The following is a 19833-nucleotide window of genomic DNA, read 5'->3' on the forward strand; positions in this document are numbered from 1 at the left end:
TTTAGCATTTGTCATAAAGAACAGAAATGTCAGAGATCTTATTAGATAGAATATACCTAAGAGAAAAGAACTATAGCTATTTACATGTAACTCTATAAATGATTGATAACATTTAGATATATGTACAAGGCACTAGCAGTATTAGAACCATTTAAAAGAGTTTTTACTTAGTTTAAACTCAGTTTTCTCATTGTTACCAGAAAAACAACTTAGGGTTTTTGCATCTGGCAAGAGACTAATTTAGTCAGGATGCAAAGAATAGTAAATAATTTAAATGGTCTATGAAAAGAACTAGTCATTTTTTTGGTTAGCAGGATCAAAGCACTCCCAGTATTTAAGGATACAGCTAAGTGGTGAATATGTCAGCTTCTCCTATGCTGGCTGGTAGAGAGACAGAGGGAAATGGAAAGTGTATTTTGCCCTTTGAGAGAGAGAACTGTTCTCCTAAGGGTCACCCCTCTACCCTACATGAGGGCTCCTGAATGGAATCCCCCTATGCTGGCTGGTGGAGAGAGATAGGGAAAGGGAAGGGGGAAGTATCCTTAGTGGGAGAGATGAGAATTTCCAAAATCCAAATGGCGACCCCTTTATCTCATAGAAATCTCCAGTATTAGTCAAACTTCATGTACAGGGACCCCTGACTCCAGTCAGCTGTTCTTCCAAGGGCCCCTTTATCCACTCCTGCATAAGGGTTCCTAAGTGGGATGTTGATCCTGAATGTAAACCCAACTGTTAGAACATCAGAACTGTAATACACTGGGCAAAAGGCTGATACCAAAAACAACATGTAAAATGAAAAAACAACAATCTGAAGGAAGACAATTTGTTGAGTGTTAAAAAGAAACATCTTATTATGAACTTTTGTAACCAGTACAGAATTAACTATCAAATCCACATCACACCAATGTCAGCTTAGCTGATACAAACCCATCACCTGTAGTCCGTTTCCACATAAGGCCATGGGGTTGAAGTCAGCATGTAAACTTCAGAAGAATGAGGGAACATGTATTTTTTTTGAAAAAAAAAGATAATTAGCCAAAGATTAATGTTTCAAATGATTAGGTACAGAAACAGAGATAAGGGAGTAAGCATAAAATTAGGAAATCCAATGACTGAGAGCTATGGCTTGAATATTGATAAGAAATCACATTCAACACTGCTGATGTTAACTAACAGAATGGCTTAGAACACACAGCAGAGTTGTTGTTGACCTGCACGTAGCCCCTGGAGCCCAAAAATAACAGGCTGTCTTTGAGAGTCAAGGACACACATAATTTAGTATATTAGGATTAATCACCTTTTAGTAGACCCTAATAAAAACTTAAGGTTTTATCATCCCATCTGGTTTCATGAACCATGAGCCCATCTAGAGGATGAACTTTCATTTGGTTTTGGTAAAATTTCGCATCAGCCTATAGCACCAGGAAGTCCCTGACAGTTATTTTGATAAAACAGAAACCCATTTTTATTTATTTATTTATTTTAATGAGAAAAACATGGTGTTTTGGTTTGAGATAAAGATAGCTATACAGGGAGATTCCTTGTGTTCTTTCCATGTATATATGTATTACAATGCAAATTGGTTTATTTCTACCAGTCCTCTTTACTGTTCCCTAATCCCCTTCCCATACTGGCCTCAGCCAGTTTAAGATTATGCTATTCCTTCCTATACAGGGAACACATCAACCACATTCAAGTTTTTGGTTTCCTTCCTGTGCCCTTTCCCTCCTTTGCGCTGTCTCCCCTTAGTGTGACCTGTGTTCAATAATATTGCTGCATTTGTTTAAGGTCTATAATCCACATATAAGGGAGAACATGAGATTTTTGGCCTTCTGAGCCTAACTTCACTTAAGAAGTTACCTGCAAATGACAAAATTTTATTCTTCTTTGTGACTGAATAAAATTCCATTGTGTATAAATTTCCACATTTTCTTAATCCATTTGTCAGTAATGTGACATGTTGGCTGTTTCCATAGCTAGGCTATTGTGAAAAGTGCTGCAATAAACATGGGTGTGCAGGTGCCTTTGTAGTAACCTGAGTCACATTCCTTCACGTATTTCCCTAGGAGTGGTATTGCTGAATCATATGGCAGATTTATTTTTAGTTTTTTTTAAGGAACCTCCGTTTTGTTTTCCATAGCAGTTATAAGAGCATACATTTCCAGCAGCAGTATATGAGGGTTCCTTTATCCCTGCATTCTTGCAAACATTTGTTGGTGGTGGTGTTCTTGGTGGTAGCTATTCTAACAGGAGTGAGGTGGAATCTTAGTTTGGTTTTGATTTGCATTTCCTTTATGGCCAAGGATGGTTAGCATTTTTTCATGTGGTTTTTTTTTTTTTTAGCCATTTGGACTTACTCCTTTGAAAAGGTTTTGTTTAGTTCAGTTGCCCATTTCTTTATTGGGTCATTGATTTTGGGGGGAGTTTAGTATTTTTGAGCTCCCAGTTTATTGTGGTTATCAGTCCCTTATCTGATGTATAGCTAGCAAAGAGTTTCTCCCATTCTGTGGGTGGCCTCTTCAATTTAGAGACCATTTCTTTTGTTATGAAGAAGCTTTTTAATTTCATGTAATCCCATTTGTCAATCCTTTCTCTTCTTTGCTGAGCTGTTTGAGTTCTACTCAGGAAGTCCTTACTATGTCTGTTACTTCCAGTGTATTCCCTGCTCTTTACTGTTCTAGCTTCAAAGTTTCACGTCTGATATTAAGGTCCACTTTCAGTTGATAATTGTACAGGGTGACAAGCATGGATCTAGTTTCACTTTTCTACAAGCAGATAACCAGTTTTCCTAGCAGCATTTGTTGAGGGGGCTGTCTTTTCTGCATCATATGTTTTTGGCACCTTTGTCAAAAATGAGGTGAGTGTAGCTGTGTAGATTCATATCCAGATCATCTATTTTGTTCCACTGGTCTTCAGCTCTGTTTTTGTGCCAGTTTTTATTGCTGTGTCTCTGTAGTATAGTTTGAAGTCAGGTATTGTGACACCTCCCACATTGCTCTTTTTGTTCAGAATTGCTTTGGCTATTCATGGTCTCTTGTGTTTGCAAATGAACTTTAGGGTCAATTTTCCAGTCTCTGTGATGAATGTCATTGGGATTGATGAAAATTGCTTTGAACACTGAGATTGCTTTTGGTAATATGGCCATTTTTACTATGTTGATTCTGCCAATCTAGCAAACCTATGAGCATGGGAGATCCTTCACCTTTTGTAGTCTTTGGTTTCTTTCTTCAATGGTTTGTAGATCTCCTTGTAGAGGTCATTTACATCCTTTTTAAAGATTATTCCTAGGTATTTTATTTTTTTTTTAAGGCTATTTTAAATGGAATTGTTTTCCTATATTCTTTCTCAGTCTGCTCATTGTTGGTGTATAGAAAGGCTACTGACTTTTGTAAGTTGGTTTTGTATCCTGCTGCTTTACTGAAGCTGTTTATGGTGTGTAGAATTTCTGGCTGGAGTTTTTTTTTTTGGGAGGGAGGTCTTTAAGGTTTAAGATCCTATCATCTGAGAATAGAGATAGTTTGACTACTTCTTTACCTATTTGTATTTATTTTATATCTTCTTCTTGCTTTATTCCTCTGACTAGGAATTCCAAGGCTATGTTGAATAGGTGTGGGGTGAGTGGGTACCCTTGTTTCATTCCTGACTTTACAGGAAATGGTAGAAATTTATTTTTAAATACACATTAGTATTTTGACCTTAGAAAACTCTCTAGGCAAATTTTAAACTATAGGCAACCCAGTCACATATGTATAAACTTATAAGCTTTAAGACCTTAATTTGTACTTTCAAACAACCTATGTAAAAACTTGAATTTAGATAACATGGTTTTTAATAAAACTCTTAGCAACCTTATACCCTAAACAACTTAGGAAGAAAATTAAATTAAGTTGCACTCATGATAGAATGAAAGAGATTGAGAATATTGTCTATAAATTTTCTTTTGTGCTAAGGTAGAGGATAATTAGGCCTGGTTGGAATTAGAATTTTACATAACTTGAGATAGTTATATACATTAATTTTAAAAAAGTAACTTAAGAGCCATTGTAAAGACATCTACACATACACAGATGTCTGAACCTAGGCATGCCAACAAAATGTCAAACATAACCATGCTTGTATGAGCTCAAAAAATAAAAAATTTGGTGGTCACAATCAGTAGGAGACAAAGATATATGCAGAAAATGTTGGCAATATGTAGGCCCCAAAAGTGACCACATGGAGAGGAGTGATCTGGCCAAGAGATTCTTTATTGCCGGGTGGGAAAGGGAGAGAGCAGAGAGAGCTGAGAGAGAGAGAGAGAGAGAGAGAGAGAGAGAAGCAGAAAGGGCAGGGGCTTAAATACCCCTCAGTGAGGGGGGTGGGGAGGAGAGGGAGGGGGCAGAGTGGGTGGTAAGGGAGGGGGGTGGGGGCAGGGAGGAGAAATGACCCAAGCCTTGTATGTACATATGAATAATAAAACAATAAAAAAAAAGAAAATTTTAGATAAAAAAAAAATTAAATACCCCTCAGTGAGACTCAGCATAATCTGATTAGTTAGGACCTTATGGTTCATGCTGATTGGCAGAAAGAGAATTCAAGCTATACTTGAGGCAGGACCATGACCCTGGAACACAGAAGCTTAAGGGTACATTATCAGTGCCATTATTGCCAACATTCCTCCCTTTTTTGTTTGTTAAGGAAGGAGGGCATTGTGTTTGCTCTGATTTCTTCGAACTGGCAAGGGTCGGCATAGGGGAAGGGAGGGTTAGTTGGCAAACAGTGTTGGGGTGGTGAGCCTCATGATGGCGTACATCCAGGCTCCGAAAATGAAGATTTCCTCTTCCCTGAAGTTGATGAAGGTCCCTTGTAGCCAGAGGTCATAAAGAGTCTTCAGCAAATCCTCCGACCTCCACATGGTGGGTATCAGCCAACTATCCTCACGTTTTTCGAGAGGTTGGTATCCCTGAAGGTACAACTGGTTAAATTTTTGATTAGCAATAACAGAAAAGTAGTATGATACAAGGGAGGAAGCTTAAAAATAGGAGAGCAAGAACATAGGCATTAGGATGGGCATTGGCCAGGAGAACCACTGTGAAATGTTCTTCCCTAGACAATTTCAAGAGTCCTCCAACTACAGAGAGAGAAATGAGTGGCCATACATTATCTAAGACCCAAATAGGAATATTAGGAGGAGCATAAAAAGGTATCTGTTCAGGGACTACATACCTAGGGATCTAAATTCTGCAAAATCCTATAACTGCCAGGAAAACTGTAAGCTGTCTTATGGTATAGGGGTTGGGAAATGGAAGATTGTGTTGATGCATTTATGACTCAGGGAGTGAATCTATCCCTTTAAGGCCACACCTAGGTAGGTGACCTGTGGGAGGCAGGGGCTGTCAGGATTTAAATGTAACAGTCTTGGATAAAAGAGAGCTTTAGCTCATTATTTTATATCAATTGACACTTTTAACCTTTTAAATGTTTGTACCATATTCAGATAACACTGTTACAAGATGGTCATTTAAGACACATAAGCAAATATGTAAATGAACTCTGATTTAGTAGTACTTAAAGCTTCACAAGATCAGCAGAAAACACAAATAATTTCTTTGATAAATCTTTCTCTGTAATGGTTTTTTGTAGATATTACTCAGAGCAGAACAATATTAAGATAACCTTGTTATTTCATAGACATAGAGGATTTGATTTTAGTTTGACATGACCCTAAAAATCTTTTAGGCAACTCTTAGATTACATTCAACTTTAACTTTATCACACATCGAAGTTTTTTATTATGCACTTTTAAAACTTACTTAGACCTTCATACAACATACTAAACCCTTTGATGGTTTGTCCTTATCCTTCCTATTTGAAACAATCTTTAGGACAAACCCTTTTTTCCAAGATCCCTTCTCATCCAAAAAACCATTCCTTTTTCCTTTAACTTCCCAAAAACTACATTTATTACCTATCTATATCCTTTCCAGTTGTTTACTTTGTAACTTGTATTTTAAAATTAACTTTTATAAGAATTTTAAATTTGTTGTAGGGGCTGGAGCAACTAATTAGTATCCCTTATTGTTTTAAGGAATAGGCACAAGGCCTCATCATGCCTCAGGCTTGAGGGGATATTGTTTTAGGTGTGAAAACTGTGAGGGATTTTTGAGTTTTATTTGAATAGGGAGGGCCGTCCTGGCTCACCCTACACTCATCTCATCAGTGCACACTGTGGAATCTTCTTTGTTCCTGAAGGAGGGGGCAGCAGAGATAGCTGCCTGGGGGGAGGAGAATTTGAGCTTTTAATTGAGATAGTAAATCCTGTCCCAGCAGAAACACTGGAGTTTCAGGTACTATGAGGAAAGAGTGACAGAAGAGGAGGTCTCCCCAAGAGCAGGCCAGAGTCCAGGTAAGCTAGTGCTCTAGGGGCTAGCCAGATTTGTCCCGAACGATAACTTTTGTCATTGGACCAGGGACCAGGAGAAAAAGGTAAAACAGAGAAACGGGCTCCACTGTCTAGGAGGAAAGTGACCTTTTGTTTTTCTGCCATTATGGCTCCTCAACATTGATGCCAAGAAGTGGAGTGTGGCCAGGAGGCTTGACCCATCAATCCATAGGAGGAGGCACCTTGTCTTCCATCTGGTGATGGGGGGCACTTAGACCTCCAGTGGTTACCCTTGCAGAGGGCAGGGTCCTGGTTGGGGGAGGGGCTGTCTCCCATGCTGTCCCCCTTAAGCATTCTCTACAGAAGTGCCCCTCCTGTCCACCATGGTAGCAAGTTCAGGATACAGGCCCCAGTCAGGTTGGGCCCTCTCTGAGAGCAGCAATGAGGACATGGTGTCTCTTATCTTTTTCTCTCCTGTTAGTAAGGTCCCGAACATACAGACATAGCCGTAAATACAGACGTGGCTAGCTGTATTACTTGGTTCAATGACTTTTCCCTTCAGGTACAGTCTGAGTTTTTATGAATATCTGGGGCTGACTGTTAGAAATTTATCTTTGAGGAGAACCTCTCTCACCTGTGACTCTGAGTCCATGGTGGTATGTTTTCTGATAGCGTCATTAAGATGCTGTAGAAAGGTAAGAGTATTTTTTTTTTAAGTTGTTGCTGTAAAGTAAAGTTGTTATTTTACATTGACACCTGACACCCTGGAGAGCAAGTCTCTGAACTGTTCTGGGCCTCAGTTTCCTCACTTGAAAAATGAGGGATCTGGTCTAGGTTAAACTACGTTTTTCTACTATGAGATGGCTGAAGTGACATTAATGCCACTTATCTTCTTTACCATTTTTTATTTATTTATTCATTTGTTTTAGTAATGCTGGGGAATTAAACCCAGGGCTTTGCACATGCTGGGCAGACATTCTCCCATTGAGCTACTTCCTCAGCCCCAATTATTATTATTATTATTATTATTATTATTATTATTATTATTTTTACTTTGGCTGTACTGGACTTGAACTCAGGACTTTCTGCTTGTAAAGTGGCACTCTACTGCTTGAGCCATATAATCATGTCCAACCTGAGTGGCCTGGTTCAGAACCCATTGCTTTTCTAATGAGAGAAATTTTTATAGGGGACCTCAGTTTACTTTTTTTTTTTTACTTTTATAGAAAAGGTCTAATTGGAGGTCTAATTGTGAAAGCCACTTCTCTTGGTCACCCAAGGCATACTGAGGCCAGGCCTCAGTATAAAGCTTCCAACATCTACCAGCCAGAAGACTGGAAGATGCAGGTCCCATCTAGAAAGAACAAAACATTAAGGATCCTGTCTTTTAGCTAACAGCAGGCAGCCTCTTTAATAAAGTCTACCTTTTTAACAAAGAAATCATTTGTAAAGTTAGTTGAGGGCATTCAGAGGGCATTTCAGGCCAATAACAGTGCCATATGGGACAACTAGTGTTAATATCTGGAGAGAAAAATTTATGCTGAGGCCAAAGGTATAGAAAATTCTAAATGAGAAATTTAGATACCACAGTAATGTCTATTTTGTTATTTCTGGAACTATAACATTGAGCTAACAATTGACTTACAAGGGTCTGATGCCCTGAGGTGTGAGGTGGGGCTAGGAGCAGAACTTGTACAAGGCGCCACTCCCTCCACACACACCTGGGACAAATGACCCTGACTGCCTAGGCCTGATCCTGCGGCCTGTTACCCCTTCCCCCTTCCCGTGTACTTTGCACGCATTTATTCTAGGGCAAATGGCAGTGGGCTGCAGCCATCGCCACGTGTGGCTGGCAGCCCAGGATGTACTGGGTCCTCTCTATGGATTTTCTTAGCTATGGCAGGTGTTTTTGCTGTGTCCAGAAGCCGGCATCCTGTGCACAGGTGCACCTGTTTGCTTTCCCTCCTCCCCTTGTGGGGGTGGAGCTGGAGCATAAACATGGCAGCTGCTGGTTTTTTGTAAGTGCTTTTGTAAAGTAGCTGACTTAAAGTTACTTCAGACTGAGAGGCCTGGCAAACTAGTTGGAATAACTTACATCATAAGGTACCATCCTACAAGTTTTCATGGGAAGCAGGGTCCCGGTAAGCCCAGGGAGGGGAAGGCAGACAGAGACAGAGGACACATTTTGAGACCATGGAGGAGGCAGAAAGGTGCATTAACATCTTAGGTAAGGGAGGGGAAGGCAGAGCCTGAAGGCATGACACACACTTAAGGGATTAGCCATCACCTGTGCCTCCAGGTTACTCCCATTGATTGGTACTGGCAGGCTTTCAGCAAAATGAAACCTCCACTCTCCAGTCACCGAATAAAGCATGAGCTCTCCCAGAGCTGGAACTACCTTGAGGCCAGAATTGGCTTGCTTAACTTCATGACAGGAAAAGTTTTTCAGGAAGAAATGAGGAGATAGGTATGGTAATCAGTGCAAGAAGTCTGTTTACGTGGGGAAGGAGGAGGTTTGGAGAGGAATTGGCTGATTTAGAAACTGGTTTACAGGCTGATAGAGTCTGCGCAGGGGAACAGAAAGTACAGAGGGAGGGTTTGAAGTCAGAGAGCCAGATTTAGATGGAGGTATGAAAAGGCTTGAACATAATGGAATCTCTCCCCATCGTCCCGATCGCTCACAGTAGTTACATGTCCCATAAAAGGTTGGGATTTAAAGACCCAAAAAGGGGCCAGTGATTTTGGTTGTCTAAAGGATAAGTGGGCCAGATTTGAGTGCAAAAGCGAATTAAATTTTTGGTTTTATGTCTGGGGTCAAACCCAAGGTGTCTAAATTATTGAGAAGGCATCTCAATGGGGAGTCAGATGGCAGAGAAGATGTAGAGGCACCCATTATGAGGGACCTGGTCCCAGAATGGGAGCAGAGGATATTGTGTACTGTGGAGTGTCCTCGCACAGCACAAATATCCGAGAAAATGCAAAACACGTGAGAATCAGTCATCACTGAGTTCAGGTGGTTTGCAAGGCCGCCAATGGGCCGAGGGCTATGGGTCACCTGGGCCCAGGCTTTTTGATGACGGGTCTCTGAGACCCACGATAAAATGGATCCAAGCCCGACAAGGAAGGGAATCTCTCTACCACCTGAGCCACCCAGAGATAGCCAAACAGGGGCAGTGTTTGAAAACCCCAGAGACACTGAAGGGAGAGACCGCAAAGGGAGCCCAAGAAGGGTATGTGGACTCACCAAAGAATGTCCGGTGTTGGATGCAAGCAGGGTGATTGGGAGGATGAGTCCTGGCCAGTCACGTCCCCAGGGTGGTCGTGGAGTGAGTTGGAATGGGGAGTCCCACCACGGTTAGTGGGGAGCCCCCATCCAAGTCACAGCACCAAATGTAAGGAAATATAGGCCCCAAAAGTGACCACATGGAGAGGAGTGATCTGGCCAAGAGATTCTTTATGGCCAAGTGGGAGAGGGAGAGACCAAAGAGAGCCAAGAAGAGAGAGAAGCAGGAAGGGCAGGGGTTTAAATACCCCTCAGTGAGACTCAGCATGATCTGATTGGTTAGGATCTTATGGTTCATGCTGATTGGCAGAAAGAGAATTCAAGCTAGACTTGAGGCAGGACCGTGACCCTGGAAAACAGAAGCTTAAGGGTGCATTATCAGCGCCATTATTGTCAACAGAAAACACACACAATGACACACAAAACAATCACATTAATTCAGAATGCATTCTTAAATCATTTTTGTCATTATTTTTAGTAGGTTAGCCAACTAGATTCTTAAGTAATTTATAACAGATCTTTAACACAAATCACCTATTCTTTGTCCAACCCTTAAGAGATTGATTTATTAAAGCTACATTAATTTAGAGAATTTTAAACACAATCTAGTTATAATTCTCCTAAAGGATGGAAAGATGGCATCACCTATGAGTTTCTTATCCCTAGGGAGTGGCAATATGGCACTGAACATGTGGTAGCTTCATCATGGTGGCAGCATTCCCTGTGACCACATGGTCTCTCCAAAGGGTCTCATTCCTCCTGGCTGGCTTTGCCAAATTGTTAACAGCACCAGTTCAGTCTGTGATTAAAAGACTTCCAAATTCTTTGTGTCCCATGGGAAGAATCCATTGCAGGACACATGGGTGTAAAGAGAATTATTAAAAGTTAGGGAAAAGAAATACAAAGGGGGGCATGTTGGGTACAAATGGAGTCTGCCAGCAGAGAGGATGCTTTTCTTTCTCAGGTACTTTTAAAACTTAAGCTAATCTATGGGAAGGGAGGAACCAGGTGATTCCCATCCCATAATCAATGAGTGAGGAGAAGCATCGGTGGTTCCTGGCCAGGTGAGGGTGTTCCCTAAGCCAAAGCATGGTTAATCTGAGATGTAATATTTTTCTATGAGTCCTGAACTTTCCCTAATTTTAGCCTGCCTTAAATCTAGCTGGGTGCTCATGGTCCATGCTTTAATTCTAGCTACTCAGGAGACAGAGTTCAAGAGGGTCGCAGTTCAAAGCCAACCCCAAGCAAATAGTTTGCAAGAACCTATCCTGAAAAAAACCAACACAAAACAGGGTTTGTGGAGTGGCTTAAATGGTAGAGCACCTGCATAGTAAGCCTAGCAAGTGTGAGGCCATGAGTTCAAACCCCTGTACTACAACAAAATTAAGAATTATTTTCATCCTTATTACTAAAAAGCAAAAAGATTCATTTTGAATGCCACCATTTATGAAGACAGTAATTTTACTTTAATTTTTGTTCCTCTATATATACTACTTATTTAAAGATTAATTTGGGATTAATTTACCTAGAATTTTAATGTTAGTAAAGTTGGCCCTCTACATTGAACGGGGTTTGCATCCATGCATGGCTTCAACCAACCATGGATAGATTTTTCTTTGATTGTGTTTGTACTAAACATGTACAGAATTTTCCTTTGTCATTATTATCTAAAAATACAGTATAACCATTTCTATAGCATTTATATTGTATTTTGTATTATAAGTTATCTAGATATGATTTAAAGTATACAGCAGAATGTGCATAGGTTATATAATGAATACTACACCATAAGTTATATGTAAAATGCATAGATAACTATGCCTTTTTATATAACCACTCAAGCATTCATGGATTTGTATCCATGGGGAGTTCTGGAACCAACTCTCCAGAGATACTGGGGGATTACTATGCTTAAAGTCTGGTGCCACAATCAAGTGGTAGAGTACCTTCTTTGGAAGCACTGAAGCCCAGTCCCACAAAAAAAAAAAAAATCTGGTGCCACAGAGTCCAGAATTCAAAACTTTTCAAGTATATAATCCCTTGTTTCCTATTGTATATTTTAACATTGAGCCACAAGACAATAAAGAAAACTCCATAAAATTTGATTCTCCTTTTGTTAAGAAACAAAAATCTTTTCAACTTGAGTTCCTATTATCCCATAAAAAATAGCTTTCAGGCATTGTTGTTTGAAGTAAAGGTAGTGTTTTGCAGCTTTCTTCTGTCCCATCCTGCAGGACATTTCAGCGTGGGTAGCAAACCTAGAAGGGGAAGAATGAAGGGACAAGAGACATGAAGGATGACAGCAAGACAGGAGTTCTGATCAAGCTGCAAAATTTTATTGTTCACACAGGGGTATTTATGTGCTGAGGGAGTGAGGGGTATGACGAGGTGCAGGCTGGTTGGCTGGTTCTGCTATAGGACTTCTGATAGGGTGCACGTTCACGCCGGCGGCAAGGTAAACTCCCGGAAGAGAAGCAGGGACGGCACCATCTTGTGCTGGAGATGGAGAAGTTGGGCGGGTGGTGCGATACCGCAGGGTATTTGCATGAACACAGGATGTTCGGAGAAATGCAAGATGTTCCAGGAAGACAAACAACCGCAAAATGTTCCAGGGCAAGGTCAAGACAGAATGGCTCACAAAGGGAGCCTTGTCTCCGACATTTCCCCCTTATTCTTATACAAACATGACCAGAATATGTCGGCTTATTGAGAGGGGATGACAGAGGCCCAGTTCCTCAGGGTGGAGATCATTTTTGCTTTGTAAGCAAGCGTCCTTGCTAAGTTCTCAAGAGAATCTCCTCGGCATGTTTTTTGAGGAGGCGGATTTTTTAGGAGCATGCCAACCGCCATGCACCAGGGCATGTCATACAGAGGTCTTGGGTCTGGGGAATCCTAGGATCCACCCTCCTGCAGTCTTACCTGCACCCTCGTTTAGAAAAGCCTTTATGATCACTCTCCCTGGGTGCTGCCTCCCCCAAGCAGATGGGCCCAGCGGAGGAGGGCCCAATGGGCGATGAGTGGTCAAGAATGTTATATAAGAAGAGGGGGTGGCAGAGAGAAAATTTGGAAACCCAGATGGAGCATTTAGCAAGTTTCTATTGAAAGGAAGGTCTCAGGAGCACGGTCTTCCATTTCCAGGCGATGATAGTGGACCTGTATAGGCTTAGAGGCTAAGGTGTTAATTTGTTCTTTAATAAATTGTATCAGCCTGTTTATAATGCAGGGCCCTATGATCACAATTAAAAGTAGACCCAGCAAGGGGCCTAATAGTGGAAGAAGGTAGGGTAGAATTCCATTAAGCCCAGTCCAGAGGGGGTTTTCAAATAGCTCCCTTCCTCTCTTTTCTAAATCTTCTTGAAGCTGTTTAATTTTGGTGCGTACTATGCCTGATTTATTGGCATAAAAGCAGCATCTTTCCCCTAAGGCCAAGCAGATACCTCCCTGGTTGGCTGTTAGCAGATCTAAGCCTCGCCTGTTCTGAAGGACCACTTCTGCCAGGGAGTCTATTTGGTCCTGTAAATCCTTAATGGTTCCAGATAGAGTTTGTACATCATCTATAAGTTGTTGAGATAGGCGACGGTAAGAGTGTATAGCCGTGCCTAAGCCAGCTGTACCTGTGCCTATAGCTGCTGTTATTCCAAGGCTGGCAAGGAGCGGTAAGGCTTGTATTGCCTGTTTATGTCTTTTAATTAAGGTGTCTAAGCTAGGAATGGGCAGAGGTTCATCTCCTGAGACAACAGTAATATGTGGGAGTAATAAGGCAACAACACAGCCACCAGTCCAATTTGCTGGAAGCCTGGGGAAGGCTGAGTTTCCTCCACACAAAAAAACTGTACCATTGGGGGGACAAAGAGCTGGGGTGGGTGAGGAATAATTTAGAACTGATGAGCAATTTCCAAAAGAACTAACCCCAACGTCAATATCATAAGAATTATTTTGCATCATGCCTTAAGGCATACTGTAGGTGCATCCATAGGCTGTACTTTAAAGGGAAGTCCAGATTGGCAGGTATCCTGATTATTTATTGCTCTGAATGGTAACGGGCTGCTTCCTCAAGGGAAGCTTGTTCCTCGGGAGCTAGGGTGTCATCAGGGCTTAAAACTGGATAAAGGTGGGTGGCTTTTTTTTGGGTCCTGGGGCAGAATAGGGTCCTTAGATTTTGAGCTAGATTGTGAAGAATCTATATCAATAGTAACTGAAGGACATGGGGAAGGAGGGCGGGAGGCCGTTTGCATAGCATCCTGCCCAAGTTTAACAAGCTTTAAAGTACCATTATCAAAGGGTGCACTTTTGAGAATGTCATTAATTAGATTCCAATAAGAAAAGGTGGTTACTGGGACCTTTTCAGGGCCAAAAGATTCATAATAGTCTTTTAAACAGTCTCCGACCCTGAGCCATCTTTTACCATCGATGGTTCCTTCAAGAGGAAACCAAGGACATAGGTCTCCTATGTAAGAAAAGAATGACTTTAAGTCCTTTTTCTTAACACGCGCCCCTCGCATCTTGAGGGCCTCCTTGAGGCTTGACAGAAACAAATCATGTGACGACACTGCTTGTCCCATGGTGGGTCACTCACCGTTCGCCGTCCTCACTCTCCTCCTGGATCTGTCTCTCCGTTGCGTTTGCCAAGGCGATCGCGAACTCCGCTTGGCGCCAAGTCTTCCCGGAGGACGGTGTTCTCCCCGCAATCAAAGGAATAGCTACAGCCACGTTGGGCGCCAGATGTCCCGTCCTGCAGGACACTTCAGCGTGGGTAGCAAACCTAGAAGGAGAAGAATGAAGGGACAAGAGACATGAAGGATGACAGCAAGACAGGAGTTCTGATCAAGCTGCAAAATTTTATTGTTCACACAGGGGTATTTATGTGCTGAGGGAGTGAGGGGTATGACGAGGTGCAGGCTGGTTGGCTGGTTCTGCTATAGGACTTCTGATAGGGTGCACGTTCACGCCAGCGGCAAGGTAAACTCCCAGAAGAGAAGCAGGGACGGCGCCATCTTGTGCTGGAGATGGAGAAGTTGGGCGGGTGGTGCGATACCGCAGGGTATTTGCATGAACACAGGATGTTCGGAGAAATGCAAGATGTTCCAGGAAGACAAACAACCGCAAAATGTTCCAGGGCAAGGTCAAGACAGAATGGCTCACAAAGGGAGCCTTGTCTCAGACATTCTTCAATTTATTTTGTTGATTATATTCATTACAACTATAGCCTTGCTCCCCAATCCAGAAACACATGCGTTGTTTCTCCAAGCTATGCAAAAAAATCCATGTTTCTTCTAAAGTTTTCATTTTCCATCACCTTCCTCACTTCATTCCATTAAAAATATTACTTATCAATAGAGAGCGGTTGTTAATATAGCATAAAACAGAATTTGAGTAATGACTTTGTATTTTGTCAATTGTAACTATTATACTAGACATTAAATGATCTTTCTGTGCTTAATAGAGGAGCAACTACTGTTTGATGTCAATGAAAATTAATAGAATTGACTTATATTAGAATTTGTGTGTAATTTCAGATTTATAAACATTTGGCTTCTGTCTCTAAGTCTCCCAGGTTTTTGCATATGTTAAGCAACACGAACTTATCTTTCTTGAAAAGCTGTAACTTGTTAGTTTTTTAAATTCTTTAAAATTGTAATGACTTTGAAGTTCTATTTTTCTTTTTGTTTATATATTTAATATCTTCACTTTGTTCTAATTATATCCTCTATGTCCTTCCATGAACCTATGTGCAAAGATCTTCTCCACCTCAACTTCTGGAACCATCAGAGTCAATGTAAAATGCTTGATCCAGATGAAATTATTAAAAGAATGATCTTTTTATTTTGCTGTTGTAGAGCATTTTTCTATTCCTATCTAGGAGAGAGACCTTGAGATCTTATGTATGATGCTTAGAACACTTGACAAGGATTCATGGATTAAAGAGTCAGGCCAATTATCTGCCTTTCTGCCCAAATTTATGGAGGGAAAAATTATAAAACAAATAATGAAATTCTCAACATTTATTATTGTCTAGAAAAGTAGTATAATACTGGTACTATAAATACTGAATGATTGCTGTGCATCACCTTTTAAGAATTTAATTGAAATAATGTAGATTCTAGAAACAGTATCTTCTCCCAACATTCCACTTGCTGAAATAGCTTTAGAAAAAACTGTACAGAAACAAAAATCATTTTCAGCTGATTTGGATTTTGACAGAATCTCCAGTTACAGGTCAGATAATCTGATTTACTGGCTCCAGTCAGTCAGATAAACAACTGTGCCATAAATTCTGCTTTGCATGGGGTTCTTTCCCCCCGGGCACCATATTTGAGTTAGCCCTTAGTATTTCTAAGCTCTTTATAGGTGTGAATGAAATTTTGTATTGAAAAAAAATCCTAAATTTCTGTATTGTATCCCTGGTATAGACCATTAAAAACCATTCAATCAAAATTTTAAATCCTACTAGGGAAATACCAAATCATAAAACTCCTTGAAGTTTCCTTTTACTCTTATCCTCTGCCATAATTGGAAGTGTTAAAGGAAAAAATTTTGTGCATTTTGTTCAAGGTGGGTCTAGTGGCCAACTTTTGTTTTTAGGGAAAATGCTCTCCAACGTCTCAGCTCACTTGCTTCAATACACTATAGTATGTTCTCTAGTAATATCCTTGAAGCAGAGAAATCACATTATTTTATTGTGAATTTACACACAACTGAAGTGCAGAGGACAGCAAGATATTTATAAATCATATTGTGAGGGACTAGGTTCTGATACTGTCCAAAGCTCACAGGAATACCAAACTCTACTGAAAGTTGACTGGATTAAGACATGTGGCAACTGGTAATTAATATTTGTTAGAAACACTAGATTTGTGTTCTTTCTGTTGAAATAAAGTCTAAAATAGGACCAGAAAACGATAATTTCAGTAACCCCACTGTGTTCACAGACGTGTTGAAAGCAGTCATTATCTAGGCCTCAAGTCGTAACTATTTTATCTGTACTCTCTAGATACTAAGATTAAGGAATAATCATCATTTATTTATACATGCTACATTAAATTAGTGTTCATCCTTATTCCAAGCAGATTTCCCTCAACAGATTTTTCAAAGGAAAATGAGGATACTGGCTTTCAAAATTTCTATATGATAATTTTTTAATAAGGAGTTTATATACATTATTCAAAGCACACAGATTTACTTTTGGATATTCTGTCAAAGTAGCTCATTCTTTGGTGATTATTGACTGACAATAATAAAACTTCTAAAAAGAAGCTTCATTTATGTCTCCTATGAGCATAAAATGCTGAATCTATATTTTATGCCTTTAGATTTAGCACAGATAGGAAAATTGTTCTTTTGCTTAAAGATAAAAAAAATTTAATTGAGATGAATAGTGCTTTAAGGAAATGGGCAATATCAATTTGGAGTTCATAAGTCTGATGGATACATAATTCTTAAGGATTTTCTGTTGTTTGCAATTAAAGGCAATTCTGTCATTTGCCATTCCAGTCAACAATACTAATTATCAATATGTATATATATTTCTTTTTCAATAAATGGATTATGTTCTCTGTGTGTGTGTGTGTGTGTGTGTGTGTGTGTGTTTCCTTGTTTTTTTTTCATCCAGCAAGAGAAAAATTAATACCCTGTTTTTTGTTTTTAAATCAATGACACATATCCTATTATATTTGTGTGGATGGGTAAGAAGCACTAGTGTCTCATAAACTGTAGTTTGCAAGCTGGTGGAGTAGCTCAAATAGTAAGAGTGCCTGCCTAGCAAGTGTGAGGCCCTGAGTTCAAATCCCAGGGCAACCAAAAAAAGAAAAAAAACTGCAGCTTGATTAGGAGTCACATAAAGAGATTTTTTAAACACAGATAACTGGGCCTCACTCTAAACTTCAGATTCAGTAGGTATATAGGGGGCATGAGAATTTGCATTTCTAACAAGCTGTCAGGTGTTGCTAACTGCATCGCATCATGGCCCTAACTCTGGGCTAGACAACAGAGAAGTGGCTATGTGATCACAGAAAGAGAAGTGGAAGGGAAAGGATGGATAAAGATTACAGTACCTACTTACAGCTGGTTAACAGTGGCCCCCAAAAGATATGTCCACCCAGAGCCCCAGAATGTGACTTCACTTTCAGTAAGGTCTTTAAGGATATAAGCATAGTAAGAACACTGTGATGATATGATCTGGGATTAGGTAGTGCCTAATCTTTTCTCATAAAATACAGACTTCTAAACTACAGAACTGCAAGATAATAAATTTCTGCTGCTTTACTAATTTTGTAGTGATTTGTTCTGGCAGCCTTTGGAAACTAACATACTGAAAAAACAACTACACTAAAATAATAAGTTCCCTCAGTTTTATGCTATAAATGAAAAGGAGAGTTAAGATCCTTACCAGTGTTAAACAATGAATGACTATTTGGCAAGCACAGGTAAACACTTTCTGATGTTATTTAATTTAATGTTCCCTGAAATACTTTGAAGTAGTTATTTTTTTAACAAAATAAGACCCTCAAATGCAGAGTAGTCATTTCTTTCGCAAATTTTTAAGTGTTTAGTCTTATGTCAGATACTTGCTAGATGTTGGAGTGACCAGTAAAGTGTCAGTGTTAGCATTCAAATTGGAATCTTGTCATGCCAATCCCGACCTCTCCATCACTCTTTATCAAAGGCTTGGAGCAGGAGAATAAAGAACATTTTGGCAAATACTGACCAGTTTGTTTTGGTTACTGCGGAGTATTTAACAAAGTAGAAGGGGAATTTTTTATCTCCAACACAATTCTCCCTGATTTATTGTAAGCTGTTTAATGGTAATTCTTTCTGTTAATACCTAAAAAGTAGTTTCACTTTGTTACATTAACCTTATTTTCTTTTGTTACAACCTTTTGACTTCATATTCACATATACAGATGATATAATAATACTTGATAATAACAGAAATAATAGCTCTATGTTGTCTTTGGAAATATAAGTCAATAACTTAGGCAATGACATGCTTTTTTACCACGTGCACACACAGAGAATCCTGGAAAAATATTTAAATATTACTTTGAGGGTGAAGATCACAAAAAGAAGACCACTCAGTCTTTAGCATCATAATATGAATCCCTAAGTGTTTCATTTAAACCTCCTTTAAATAATCATTAAGGTATCTGAGGTGTTTAATAATGCTTTGAGACTTATTAAATTCAGTCTTCATTTATTATAGTTAATACTTCCAAATCGCAATGTGAATGGTAGTAACAGTATGTTTTTAAAAAAGTTGTTTCTACCCTTGTGGTTAATTCAAAATCATTATAATCAAGATCAGTGAAATAATGAATGAACTAGACAGAACAGACTGAGAAACTGCTCACATTGATCACATTGACAGGTTAAAGAGAAAAGATAAGAAAATAAAGAAGCTTACAAACATTTTGAAGAGAGAATTACTTTGAAGTTCTGGCTTAGAAGTCCAATGTAAATTTCATAAATGTCTAAATCAGAAATAATACTGCTAAAATCTAGACAATAATGATTTTTCCCCTTGTGATAATGTTTGTGTTACCCTAGCTTCTTTGCTAAAGACTTCTAAACTAAAGTCACTGATTTGTTCCACAAACACTTTATGTGAACCTACAGCTTGCAAAGGTTGGGATGGAGACAAAATGTATTATCCAGTGAGCAGATAAGTCTCTTGTGGAGATTATAAACTATGAGATAATACCTCTGATCCAAATCACAAAAATCATAGCAACTGTTACAGAAGGTTTATGGGAGAGTGTAAATTTTTTCATATCTTGACAGTTGATCACAAATTTAGTGATCTACCATTCATTTGATTTCATATGTTAATTGCATTTTATTCAGCGAAAGTGATCTGTAAAAGAGAAATTATACTACTTTTGAAATTTCCTTTGTGACCTAGTAGGTGGTCAAATTTGTATATGTTTCAGGCTTGAAAATAATATGTATTCTCTAATATTCAATATCAAGTTTAAGATAAGTTTATTTGATTACAGTTATTATTTGTGTTGTTAAACTCTTCTTTTTTTTGGTAATTTTTATGTCTTCTCTATTTTTAAGTGGGGCAAATTCTATAGGAAATTTTAAAAGAATTTTAAAAACCCATAGATTCATCAGCTTCTACTTAAATTCAGTCTGGTTTTGCTTTTATATTTTAAAGCTAAGATTTTAAGAATATACAGGGTCAGGATTA

The 19833-nt window shown here is 39.3% G+C and overlaps 1 protein-coding gene and 1 long non-coding RNA gene across 11 annotated transcripts in view; one reads left to right on the forward strand and one right to left on the reverse strand.

Moving 5' to 3' along the window:
- The window catches only part of Zcwpw2 (zinc finger CW-type and PWWP domain containing 2), a 225591-nt gene that overhangs the window by 179244 nt on the left and 26514 nt on the right, over positions 1 to 19833 (forward strand). The window lies entirely within an intron of this gene.
- LOC141423325 (uncharacterized) overlaps positions 11964 to 19833 on the reverse strand; it is a 99059-nt gene continuing 91189 nt past the window's right edge. The window contains exons 2-3 of the long non-coding RNA XR_012448102.1: positions 14221 to 14406; positions 11964 to 12140 (exon numbers count right to left, since the gene is read on the reverse strand). This is a non-coding gene — a long non-coding RNA (uncharacterized lncRNA). The remainder of the gene's footprint in view (positions 12141 to 14220; positions 14407 to 19833) is intronic.

The sequence above is a fragment of the Castor canadensis genome, chromosome 5 (assembly GCF_047511655.1).
Source record: "Castor canadensis chromosome 5, mCasCan1.hap1v2, whole genome shotgun sequence".
In the NCBI taxonomy this organism is placed as follows: domain Eukaryota; kingdom Metazoa; phylum Chordata; class Mammalia; order Rodentia; family Castoridae; genus Castor; species Castor canadensis.